Genomic DNA, 14,732 nt, shown 5'->3' with positions numbered 1-14,732 from the left:
ACTTAGTCGGAAAATTTTGACTTTATTTTTATATAATTATTTTTAACAGACCGGGACTGGTAAATCCGTTAAAAATTCATAACTTCTTCATCCGACGTCCGTTTTCATTAGACTTTTTACCGTTGTACTGCTAATGACGAGACCTTCGATTCTCGTTTAGGTTGTGTCGGCTAAAAATCACTCGATCTAAAATTTGAGTTTTTAGTTGTCTACTGCTAAGCTGAAACTTGTAAAAATCATAACTTCCTCATACGAAGTCAGATTTTGGCGTTCTTTTTATCGAAATTCTCGGTTTAACGAATACTACGACTTTCATTTAGATTACTAAGGCTAAAAATTAGTTTATCAAAAACTCACTTTTTACGTCATTCAGCACCGTGTCGGTTTTATCGCGGATCTTCGATTGGTCATAACTTCTTCGTTATAACTCGGATTTCGACGAGGTTTTCGCCTACGTGTTTCTAACGAGATTATCTACAACTTTCAATAATAAAACTTTACTTATTGGCTAAATTTCACTATTTGGCTTTTAAATGGAATCTCATAAGACTTCCAATATTTTATGAGTGATTCTAAACATAGTTTTACTTCATTTCTAGTAAAAACTATCTGTTAGAACTCAATACTCAATTTTTCATAATATTTCATAATATTATTAACTTTTTAATTTACATAACACTATTTCAAAATGTGTATGTTACAAATACCTCCTCCTTTTGAGGATTTCGTCCCCGAAATCACAACGAGTTAGACAAATGAGGATATGTCGCTCTTATCCCATTCTTATTTTCCCTAGGTATAATTTGAATCTTATCAGTGGTGTCTTGAACCATTTCAGGACCACCAAGGATTTTCTCTCCTACATTATGCCAACATAATGGTGTTCACAGTTACTACCGAACTCTAAGACACATGCACGAAGCATATCTTCTACTTTTTGGATTGTTCTCTCCGTCTAACCATCTGTCTGGGGATAATAAGTTGTGTTGGGAGTAACTCGAGATCCCAATTCACTTTTCATACTCGCCCAAAAGTGAGAAGTGAAACGAGTATCACGATCGGAAATAATCTTTAGTGGCACACCATGTCTCGCCACAATTTCGTCTAAGTAAACTTGTGCGTATTTTTCCATTAGAACCGTTGTACGTATGGTGAGAAAATATGCACTCTTAATCAACCGGTCGATAATTATCCAAATGATATCATTCACAGTTTTCTTTTCCTCTTTCAAGGTATTAACTGTATAAGCCGGATAAGTAGAATATCCCTTCGATATAAATTTACGAGTTTTTAAGAAAGAAATTTATTATTTTCACCGTAGACATAAAAGAATCCTTCCTTTCGATAGGGATGCATATCATCTCTTCGTAGCACAAGAGATCTGCGTAATTCTTTGACAATCGATTCATGTCGAGAATAATATCAAATTTGGGAAAGAAGATAGGAATTAGGTTAGCAGGAAGATTATAACTTTCAATTCCTATGACACTATTTCTATAGAATTTGTCAGCAAGAAATGATATATTTCTTATGTTATCTATATGAAATGATTGGACAATTGCGTAACAAGCAATTTGAAAAGAATGTGCGAATTTATAATGCACAAAAGAATCTGAGGCATCATAATCAAATAAGATGTGAGAAGATCTAAAGTTTACGAGAAAATTACTAGTCACAACATTCGAGTCCTAACTTACTTCCTCTATGGTAATCTAAAATGTACGATATTTAACTTTTGGTTTGCCAAGCGATTGTCAAACTCTTCAAACTTCTTAATTACTAGCGGTGCTCAAACCTGCACCTGCTTATCATTCTCTATTGGGCTTTCGATCCTAATCTTTGAGTTAAAACTCAATTCTCATTGCAGACTCCTGCTCCTTCTTGGTTTATAGACTAAACCCAAGATAAGGTCTTTACTTTTTCTATAACAGCAACTCGAATGGTTTTATTCTAATGACATTTGTATTTATAACACACAAGACACATAACGAACCAAACTCTTGTATTAGAATCAGATCGAATAAATCAAGCTGATGGAATAAAGAAAACAAAAAGAGTTTGATCAACACGTGGATGCTTCGGAATAGAAAGAATAGCACCACGTATCTCTAATTCGTGCTTTCGGACATATACATCTTTTAGCTTTTGGCACCTCCTCCTTTTTAGTTGGAGTACTCTTTGATTGTTGAACGGAAACTTGACTCCCCGTCATTTGACTAGTAAGAGTAGGGCGGAAACATTTCTTGTGGCTAGTAACACCACGTAGCAAGTCACATCTCTGGCTAATGATTGCTCAATTCTTTAATGAAGATTGTTATATTTCTATCGACTACCTCGACCATTTACTTTTTCAGTATTCCTACTGACGTTTCGTCATTACTCAATACATGGCTTTCTAAACCAATCAACTTTATCTTTGTAGATTTATATTAATCGGACTCCACTCTTTATGACATTAAGATTTGAACGATAATTATTTCCTTAGTCATTACCGAAACGAAGGTAACGACACACATGAATAAAACGGAATCATTTACTAGCTTCTTGGTAACCTTGTGACTTTTCCTGATCCAAGTGTGAGTCATGTGCTTCCAATAGTATAGGCCTCTACTACTATTCACACCTACTCATACTCGTCCCAAGTATTGTCTCGCAGTTCCCAAGTCACCATTCAAAAGTTTTCACAAAGCAAATTTTCACACCTAAGTGTGTTCAAACAAGTACATACAACAATTTCTCCTAGACTCAACCAGGGTTTTCGCGTTTCTATCAAACATATATTGGATTACCTATACTCGCCTTCTAGGATTCTTCTCATGCATATACTCGATCTAGAATATTCTAATATTTTTCCATAGGTCGATAGAAATTTTACTTCCATTTCTTCATATAAATTCTTTCTCGGGTAGTGTCTACTCTGCAAGACATACTACACCCAAAATTTCCTCTAGCAGTGTAATGACAAATAGTTTCCAACTACTTACATCATCTTCTAACTCATGCAAATCATCATACATATTTGTTGGTTTCATTATCCTTTCATGACATCGTCATTCCTGTATCTGAGTAAGTTTTCTTCTCATGGTTGTATCTTTTAAGTCTACTTCATAGGAGTCTATCCTAAGAAGTCTGCATTATAGCTACATCTCAGCAAGCTCTACTAGCTTGAACTTGGTTCTCTGTCATTCTTAACTACAACATTTCTTCTCATACAATAATATGAGTGTATAACTTCTTCAACTAAGTACTCTACCTTACTCTAACAAGTAAGCCACTCAGCCTTTTCACAACCGAATAACCTATTTCACTATCCCAATCTTGTATGTTAAAGTCGGCTTAACACACAATGGAACTTCCATAAGGATGTGATAGAAGTCAATCATCACTCAGTATTATTAAATACTAAGTCTGAGCATCATGTATAGGGTTACTACTCGAACTACATACTTCATCACAAAGTCTTGGCCTAATAAGTCTAAAAACTTCATTAGCCTTTTCCTTGATCTTCATTTAATTCTTCTAAATCTTCTACTACATTAATTTCAATATTGTAGAAGTATTGATCACCACCCTCGGTTCTTCCGACTCTATAAACTATCACTGCTTTAATCTGGACAGCGGTTGAACAACTTCATCGGTTATGCCAAAACATTTATCTCATCCAAATGTATTTCAAACGCACATCTTTCTTCCAAAGATGTTATTATATTATCTTACATATTTTAAATGCATAATACCACTTTATAGGTATTAATACACTATTTACGATAACATTCCATATTTATTATTTCACGATATCCTTCGATCGTTTATCAATAAACTTATCAATATCAATTATCATAAGTATCTTTATTACTTCAAAAAATTTCTTGTAAATTCTATTACGAAAATTCTTAGAATTCTAAACATAAAATTTTCTAAACCAAGGTCGGCAACAGACCTTAAACTTTCTCAAATAATAGCAATATAGGTATGAAACCTAAAGCATGCTATATTTACTTATCCTTTAGCACATAGTAGAATATAAGGCATATCTCCTCTTAATATTCTAGTGCTTACCCCATTAGGTATTCAACCTAAAATATATCAGATTGTATCATCTTCACTTAACAATTCATGTTTAAATCTAGAAATTCTCAAAATTCCTAGTTCATATATACTAATTCTCTAAAATTTTTGAAGTAAGTTAATGTCTTAGAATACTAGGGTTTATCACTACCCAATACCCCACTTAAGTGTTTCCTATGGTTTGTATCCATATATTTACAATGATTCCAGTTCATATATTGAACTTCCAATAGTTTAAGTCTAAATACCAATCCATGGGATTTAGTTCACTTAAACCACTGCTCTGATACCATGATTGAAAGGACCCACACTTTCATATATAATAATTGCTACTCCGAAACATGCTACATGCATATTCATAAAATAGTATTTTACATTGATAAAGTGATTACAAAGGATAGGATACAAACCGACTATGTTTTAAGATTTTACATAACTACCCAGGATATTGTAATTTTATACAAACATAACTGAAGTACAAAAGTACAATTACAAACTATTCTAAAATCTTCTACCAGTATATCACTATACTAGGTGCTTATCTCCTGCAAATTAGTTAAACATTGAGAGGGGTAAGCGGTGACGCTTAGTGAGTTCAATAATAGATACAATATAACGTTATGCCATATATATACTGTAATATGCCAGAAGCAAAAAGGAACAAGGAACAACAAAGGCATAATGCGAAAAGCTTTCCATATTAATCAATGAGACATAACAAATTCCATACTTGATATAAAATCAATAAAGTTTCAGCACAAATGGCACAGTAAATACTCAGGAATATCATTTTTGCTAGAATATTTAGGCTTTCAGCCTTATCTTAGCATACTACCGAAGCCAAAGTGATGCCTATGTCATACACTTCATCGTCAACGGTTCATACCAATACCCAAGTGATGCTTATGTCATACACTTCAAGTCAGAGGTACAACCTTGCTATAAAATAGCAGATACAACAACTCGAGATGATAACATGGGAAAAAGCACATAGCACATATAACACATAACATACAATTGTTCCTATATATTAAACTCACCGTGAATTAACCGGGGGTCAAAATAATAATTTGGGCAGCACTTCGGCTCTAAATATGACTTTCGTCGTTGAAAACCGGGAGTTTTCTTGAAAACCGGGCCTTGCGAAGGTTGGGCTTCGAAACCGAAAAGATAAATTTTCCGGGTCTTCGGGCACTTCGGGGCGTGTTTCGGGCGTTGGAAATAATCCTCGGGCTTCGGGGGATGTCAAAATAGTAAGAATATTGATTTTTGGGTGAAAATAGCAAAATTCTCATTCTACCCGGGAAGGCTCACAGCCTCCCTTTTATAGGGTCCGAAGGTCGGCCGAGCTCGGACAGATGGCAGCAGCAGGAGCGAGGCGCGTGGCAGCAGCGAGAGGCTCCGGGTGGCTTCGCATGCGAGGGGCCAGCGAGGCTCGGAAGGACACGGAGACAGCAGCACGTCGGACGGGGATTGGGCCGCTGCTCGGACGAATCAGAAGGCGACGCGTCAACAGCTGGGTGTTCGGCTCGGCCACGTGGCGCGATGACTCACCGAAATCAACCTTATCCTTGTGAGGTTTCTCGGAAATTGTACCCCGACCTTCTAAAATCCGTAACTTTTGCATACGGGATCCGTTTTTGACGTTCTTTATATGCACGCGTAAAGAAAATTATGCTCTACAACTTTCGTTTAGACTTCGTCGGAAAATTTTGACTTTATTTTTATATTATTAATTTTAACAGACCGGGACTGGTAAATCCGTTAAAAATTCATAACTTCTTCATCTGACGTCCGTTTTCATAAGACTTTTTACCGTTGTACTGCTAATGACGAGACCTTCGATTCTCGTTTAGGTTGTGTCGGCTAAAAATCACTCGATCTAAAATTTGAGTTTTTAGCTGTCTACTGCTAATCTGAAACTTGTAAAAATCATAACTTCCTCATACGAAGTCAGATTTTGGCGTTCTTTTTATCGAAATTCTCGGTTTAACGAATACTACGACTTTCATTTAGATCACTAAGGCTAAAAATTAGTTTATCAAAAACTTACTTTTTACGTCATTCGGCACCGTGCCGGTTTTATCGCAGATCTTCGATTGGTCATAACTTCTTCGTTATAACTCGGATTTCGACGAGGTTTTCGCCTACGTGTTTCTAACGAGATTATCTACAACTTTCAATAATAAAACTTTACTTATTTCAAATTTTATATTTTCGCTAAATTTCACTATTTGGCTTTTAAATGGAATCTCATAAGACTTCCAATATTTTATGAGTGATTCTAAACATAGTTTTACTTCATTTCTAGTAAAAACTATCTGTTAGAACTCAATACTCAATTTCTCATAATATTTCATAATATTATTAACTTTTTAATTTACATAATACGATTTCAAAACGTGTATGTTACACGGTAATATCATATAAGTCTTCAAACCTAGAGATATGACTTGTTGCCTATAAGTTGGTTATACATTGATTGTACGAAAACGCATTGGTAACTCAATGTTATAAAATGTGCCTTTGTGTATAATTCAACAAGTAGTAGAACAAGCATATGAGTCGAAGTTTATTTGTTCCTTTTTGGATTAGAATCGATATCTGGGCCCCTCGATGATTTTGTGTTGACCCATGTACTGGGCCCGGTCAGAACTAAGTTGATGTGTTCAATTAAGTTCTATGTCAAACAAATCGGAAATCGGGAAACAAACTGTTGGACAATAAGTAAGACATTGTTCCATGTATTTGTCCGGCTGATATCTAGAACAGAGGATTATATGATCACTTATCTTAAATGGCGTATCATTATCATCTCAGTTCCGCGAGACCTTGAAAGAGCTACGATTGCTGATCGGTTCCTGAAGTCATACTTGCAGTTATAGTTATTAGACTTATCCAAGTGGGAGACTGTTGGATAAGGTGTCTAAGTCCATAACTATTTCTGGTATGTACTTGACCCGGTTGGCATGGTCCATTTGGGTTGCATGGCATTGCAACACTTGGATAGACTAAATGAGAGAAAGGACACTTAACGATTATTAATATATTATAAGTTCTAATATATTAATAATATTATTTAATTAGTATTGATCAAAGAATTAATTAAGTGATCAAAAATAGACTAATTAAATAGATGGGGTTGATTGTGTAAATCATCTATTCTTGTATAGTGGGCTAATGATCCATGGTTTGTATGGATTGGGCTAAAACCCATAAGGTGCTCCATGGATAATCCATGGAGGTTACAAACCCATGGATCATGGAATATGGAAAGCCATGACATATAGGGTTTACATGGTGTAACCCTACTTGTGCCACAACTATATAAAGACCCCTAGTCTAGCAAAATCGGCACTACTGCTTGTACAAGATAGAGGGCTAGCCGATTTTGAGGTGTTAGTGAACTTCTCTCAAGGTCATTTCAAGTGTTGTAGTGTTGTGTAAGACATTTGAGGCATCACACTTGAGGTGCTAGACTCACAAGGTTCTCAAGGAATCCAAAAACAAAAAGGTATGTTCTTCTTCTAGCATTTATTTTTAAAAGTTCCCCATGCTATGCTAGATAGGTTAAGAACCTTGGAAAACAATTTTGCATGTATCTTAGTAAAACATAGATCCAAGGTTTCTAGGGTTGCATGTACACCTTAGGAGTGTTAGAATGCTCAAAACCCTTCAGTTTGAAGCTAAGACATTCCCCTGGAATGGAGGCACCAGCCCCCAAATATACCTCTCGACCTTCTTTCCCTCAGTAGGGACCATTCCTGGACATAGAGCCACCAGATCGCTGAATCTGGCGGTGTAGGCTACTATGTCGGAGCCTTTCATGGTTAGGCTCCAAAGTTCTTGTTAAAGTTTCTGAACCTCGCCCCTCGGGCAGTATTCCTCAATCATAAGCTCCTGTAGAGCTTCCCAGCCCATTGCATTAGCCACTATCAAGGTAAGTGACTTGACATGGCTATTCCACCATGTCAGGGCTCTGTCCGCGAAGGTGCAGGCAGCAAATTTTACTTTGCTTCCTTCCGGACAGGAGCAAATCACGAAGATCGACTCCGTCTTTTCGAACCATTGCGAGAGAGTAATGATCCCAACGCTTCCATTGAAGACTCTGGGTTTGCAGTTGGTGAAGTCCTTGTACGAACACTCTCTAGAGCGCACGGGAGCATCACCTTGAGTAGAATGCACATCAGTTCCACTCCTGCTAGTACCACTAGCGCTGAATTGAGCTAAGGCTGCCATAACAGCTGCAGCCACTGCAACTTGGAGAGTTGCAGGATCGTATTCTGGAGGAGGTGGTTGAGTTGGAGTTATCGGAGGATTATGTCTCGATGATCGATGTGGAGGCATATTTCAACTGTAAGTTTACAAAGATGAGGATGATAGTAAGCATTCAATTGTGAGTATAATGAGAGTGGTCCATGGACTAAATCACCATAGCCCAACAAAACAAATGAGAGTATGATTGAAATAGAGATCTAAAAATAGAAGGATGAAAGCATTTGGATAAAGATTTCCCATGAGATTAGATGTCTGTCCATAACATTGGCATTAAAGATGTAACAAGTTTGGGAAAAATGACCATGGAGTAGGTCTTACATCAAACCAGAATGTAGAAAATTTTGACAGCAGTAAGACCTAACAGACTGAAAGTTCAAGGTCTTAACATAAGTAGGAAATTAATACTAGATTCTATACATAAACCTAATTTATATCCAAAAGACAGAGTAGAGTAGGCTCTACTCGCGAGGGGAGTTGTTCTGGTTGGTACTTGATTCAACCCTGGCTTCAGCCAGCTGCTGTTCCGTTTACCAAACACGTCTCTGCGGTTCCGACGAAGATCCCTGGTCTCAGATCGACAGGCATTCAGCTCCACCTGTAGGGCATCAGTGCGAGACCTTTCAAAGTTCTGGTCATCAGTCAGGTGACGAAGTCCAACTGTGTTCACTCCGGAGTTAGCACGAATCTCCATGCTTTGGTCGAAGTTTGCTCTTCCATGTTCAGCATTGTGAGCAACACGTCGCACCAAGATAGGAAGGACTCTATCTGTTGAGCCTCCCTCATTTAAGTTATAGTAACTCCGGTCTCCGTTGTAGGGAGGTGGTTGTCCCTACTCGTGGCTCCACCTGCCCAAGTTTACCGCCCACAGAGGCGTCGGGCCTTGAAAATCCGGACGAGGGTTAGGATTCTGCACAACTTGGGGTGGATTATAGACCTCCGGTTCTGAGTCCGAGTCTTCTTGGAATTCCTCCTCGTTCTCTTCGTCGGAACTTTCCTCGGGGTCTTCTACTGCTGGGACCACCAGGTTCTCTTCTTCAGGCTCTGTATCAAGCCATGCACCATTCCCTTGATCAGGAAAGTACGGGTCGTCGGGGAGATGGAATCCTGCCATGTTATCTAAGCGAGAAAACGGATGTAAGAAACATATAATAGACGTACTACTTAAGATAATTATAGGATGATCCTTACCAGTTACTTCAATACTTGCGTAGTGCATACTAGTCATATGTAACCAAGATAGAATAGACCTTCGAATAAGCGACCCTAACTCTAAGTCCACAACCAAACAAGGAACAGGAAGTAAAGCAAAGATCACATATTCGAAGTCTATGACACCTTAGTCACATATAACCTTAGTGTATCCACTCAGCAACTATTGACCTACTAATAAAGACTGTTTAGTTTTCACACAAGTAATTATAGTATCACAAAATACTCCTATAGTATTTTTAAGGTTATGTTATGTTCTAAAGTTTTCATTGTAGTAGAGTTGGTAAGTTTTTAGACTTGCTGCAACACCACAACCATTCCTAGGCATATGCTAATCACTTCTCGGAAAGATATAGTTGATCAGGCTATATCACTCCCATATCTGATTATATGTCCCCAAGCCTACTTGTGTTGTCCAACAACTGCAATACTTTTGTTCTATTCTAGTATGACACGGATCCTAGTATGAATGCATGTATGTATACTTTAGTTAAATATTTTATTATTTAAAAAGTATAAACTCTTCGTCAGAGTGTTTTAATCCCGATGTGTTTATAGTTGTATATCTTTTATGGGTTAATATACGCAATTCACTATAAACAAAGCTCTGATACCAATCGGTCGCACCCCCAAACCAGAACGGCGAAAACGTTCGGGGGCGGAGGACGTCATGTTCAGTATCATAACAATGCACAACAGTAAAACAAGCAACAACATCATCCATTGCATTAATAATATAGTTAATACAAGTGTGTTCTGAATGTATTTGTAAGACACTAAAAATTTATATATCAAAATAAAAGACGTGACTTGAACATGCTCCGTTTTCTCAAACCCGGTCCAGTGTACCTATCTACTGGTGCCCTGAGAATACAAGTTATTTTGAAAGAGTAGATCAGCATTAAAGCTGGTGAGTTCATAAGTAATTTTGTGTCAAATGTTTGCATTAGTTTGATGAAAATGTTTGTAAGTGTTTGATGTAAATGTTTGTATACTTCCTAGAAAATCCTATATTTTCTACTAAAATGGAAATTAGTCTTCTACCAAGACCCGACAGTTTTGTATGTTTGTTCTTTTGTAAAAGTGAGTGTTTTCCCAAGTATGACTATCATTACCAGAAAATAGTTTACATTACCTTTTATGTGAGAAGATCACTATATGAATGTAATGGGAAAATGGAGATGTATAGTAGTATTGTATAAAGTAACTACAAATGTACTAACTACCTTAAAACCAACTTGTTTAATTAAAGTAAAATGTGATGAGGTTATAACGATGCTTGATTGACTAGTATAAAACACGACGTTCCAAAGACATCAAAATGGTATGACATTTGTCACCGGTAGACCTGCAGGTCCCACTGTAGCTAGCGGCAAGGTGTATGATGGTCAGTCCCATATAGATCTATACACAAACTCACGCTCTCCCTCCAGGAGACTCTGGTTACAAAACGTGACACAGCAGTATATTGTCATGCCATGAAGTAGTGGCTCACATTAATGTTATCTTGTTCTTGTATTGGTATGAATGTTCCTTCCTGTTCTTGTTATAGTATGTTCCTTCTTGTTCTAGTTAAAGTATGTTCCTTTCTGTTCTAGTTATAATATGTTCCTTTATGTTCTTGTTTATAGTATGTTTGAACAGACCCATGTATGAACTGACTCTTGTAAGTTTCATTGTTCTAGAAATAGTAAGTAGTAATCCTCTAAAGTATACCTATTATAGTTTACTAGTATGAATGTTTGACTATTACTAATGTATAGAAAAGACTCAATTACTCACCAAGCAACTAAGTTAAGTAAAATCCTTAAAACGGGTTTAATATTCATATATCTATTCAATAAGTATAACTATTATTTAACCGACATTCGGACTAGTGATCCTACCCCGAGCCCACAACCAAACAAGGAACAGGAGTCAAGGTATCTAGCAATCGTCCTAAGTCTGTTAAAGCATACTTATACATAAATAGATAGACGAATATGATTTGATATAAAAGAAGTTTATAAAAGCTTTAAAAGAGTTTTCAATAAGTTTGAGTATAAGAAATCCTTTTGAATGTTGTTTTCACATGTAAATGATTAACACAATTTCATTGTGTTATACTTGTATCCCCCCCCCCCCAAAAGCATTTAAAAGTGTATTTGTAGGGGTATGAACTCACCTGTAGTGAGTGATTCGAATGAAAGATCGATATAGGATGCTAAGTATGCCAAGTGAAGTCTCGAGCACAAACGGATCCTATTAAGCATATACTGACACATATATGTATACAATTAGGGTATATAACAACTAACATGCTAAGGTAAACAACCTTAGGAACAAGGAAACACTTGCAATGAAGTGTTACAATCACATATGATTAATTAAAGGGAGTTCACGGCCACACAAAGAAGTGTTCACGGCCAAGAACACATGATGTGTTCACGACTCAATCTTGCTTCTATGAACTGTTCACAGCCATGGATGAAGGGTTCACGGCCATACCATGATCCTAAGTGTAACACCGTAAATTTTCAAACAAATTTTTCATTTTAAAAATCACATAATTCTCATAACACATTTCACAAAAACCCCATTTATTTAATTTTCAAACACAACTCCATAATTGTTTGATTAATAATACAGGATCCTCAAAACATAACTCTTTCTCTGGTGTGTACAATCAAGTCGGCGCCTTCCCGCGATCTTGAGAAGAACCTGAAACACATATCACATAACACGGTAAGCACGAAGCTTAGTGGGTTCCCCAAAATACCACACACATCTCAAATAAGACCCTCCGGTCAATGTGTCTCAGTGGGACCCTCCGGTCCCAGAACTCAGGTGGACCCTCCGGTCCTAACCCGATAAGCTCATAATAACAATACTCAGCATAAATCACAGAGACATAATGCAGAATATCACAATACACAAATAAGCACATAAAACATCTCAGTCACATGAGGATACCACTCACGGTAAGTATAGTGAGAAGACTCACCTCGGATGACGAACAGCTCCTATAGACGTTGCTGCTACGCACCGACCACTAACCCTATGCCAAACCCATAATTATCTCAATTAGGAACTAAGTCCAAACTCTCACTCATTAGGTCTAAAGGTAGTCCACTAACCAGCCCATCAATGACCTAAAACCCATTGGGCCCACCAAGGCCCAATAATAGATGGGCTCTCCCAAGGCCCAATTCTCAATCTAAATGGCAAGCCCAACTCAAGGGCCCAAACCACAATATAATATTTCTCTACTCAAAGTCACTAATACACAAGCCCAAAGATCCAGTCCCAACCCTTAAGGGCCAATAATAAATTCAACCCAAAAGCTCACAGAGAGGTTACACGGGGCGTACCTCCCTTGGTACGCTCAACGTACACTAGCATGCACGAATCTGATCGGGGACACTAACCCAGTACGCGGGGCGTACTAGAATTACACTGGGCGTACGCCCAGTTTTGCTTCGTCCATTCTCTTGGTCTTAACCCGTTAAGACCTTAGCTCATTTCTCAGATCTGGACTCCCTAATCTCTCTGACTCCATAAAGTCAGTGACTTTAAGCCTTTGCATGGCTGATAAGGTCACAAACACACAAAACTCTTACTCTCTTAACTCAAAATGCTCATATCTCATGCATGGGCTAATTCTCACGTTCAAGACCACATTTTTATGGATCCTCTCCACTAGAAACACTTCAAAGGACAGATATTAAGCTCTGGAGTGCAACAACTCATAAAGCCTCAAGCTTTGTGACCAAAAAACCCTAAAATGGACCATATCATGCACAAAACAAGAGGATGGGAAAACTTTGAGCTTTATACCTTCAAATGGTGCTCCAACCACAGAAAAGCTCAGATCCAAAGCCTAGACTCCAACTCTATTCTCTTCCATGCTCCTTCTTCACTCCAATAATCCCACAAGAACACTTAAAAGCTCACCATGGTCACACATAAGCTCAAGAACGAGGATTAGGGTTTGAGAGGGTTTATTGACTGAGGATGGTGGCCAGGAATGAGGCCATCTCATTCTTTATATAGGGACACTCCTCTCAATTAGGGTTTTCCTTCTGTGCCTAGTACGCCCAGCGTACTAGGTGGCTCCGCTTAAAAGTCACGCACATGAGTACGTTAAGCGTACACACATGTACGCCCACCGTACTCCGCTGCCACATTTTTCAAATAAAGGACTTATCCTGCCATAACTTCAAACTTCCATTGCTTCCTCAATATAACTCCGTTTCCAATGAATCTCATATCCTAGGAAAGGTGTCGAGATGCTCTACGCTACTAGCAACTCGTCGCAACCCCAAGACTTCCTCATGCTCGGGTTGCAGCCCACGAACCCTAACCATTGACGACCCGAAACAGGATGTTACAATTCTCCCCCACTTGAATTAGATTTCGCCCTCGAAATCGCTCCTTATCATCACAAAGATCGAACCCAAAAATCACGAAGCACCACCGAAAGGGCCTCAAATCGTTCAACAATCTCCTCCAAAGACACCTGGACCCAACGGGAACTCCCGACCCCGAAGAAATAACAAGCCCTTCTGCCGCTGCAGTACTCGGTCTGACTCCCCAGAACTTGAAAGCTCTAGTGGTCTGTCTCCCTGTCAGACCACCCTCGCAAATATCCTCATGTTAACCGCTCATCGAATAACAGACTCTAAGAACACTCTACCAACTCATATTCTCTAATCGATCCCAGTCGAACTCAGGAGGAACGAAAAGGTCATATCCCACTAAGGACCCACTGCCTGAACAACTATCAGAACTCTTCTGAAGGACTGATCCTCAAAACTCTATCCTCAAGCACAAAAAACGGTCAAGACAACTCGAAACGATCCTCTGATACTCTTAAACATAAGCCCCAGTTTCTCTCAATTGTCCCTTCCAACACTGAGCATCAGGTCGTCTCCGACCCAACAAGTGGAACCTCCAAGGTTACCCACTGCACGCCCAAAAATGACCTACCGGTTTTCAACTCTCAATAACTATCTCGGCTCATAGTGACACACAAGCCGCAAAGTTCGCTTTACCCCAAGCGAATGCTACAACTCATCTGAAATCGCCTCACCTCCGACCTCTGTCGTCTACCACCCACTGGTTCCATGCATCTCGCGGTACTTCTCATACCAACGAAACCGATCCACTCCGGCCTAAGATAACAGATGGAGGTCAAT

Source organism: Lactuca virosa, chromosome 9, assembly GCF_052849685.1.
Source record: "Lactuca virosa cultivar CGN04683 chromosome 9, Lactuca_virosa_CGN04683_v6, whole genome shotgun sequence".
Lineage (NCBI taxonomy): Eukaryota > Viridiplantae > Streptophyta > Magnoliopsida > Asterales > Asteraceae > Lactuca > Lactuca virosa.
This window is presented reverse-complemented; position numbering follows the sequence as displayed.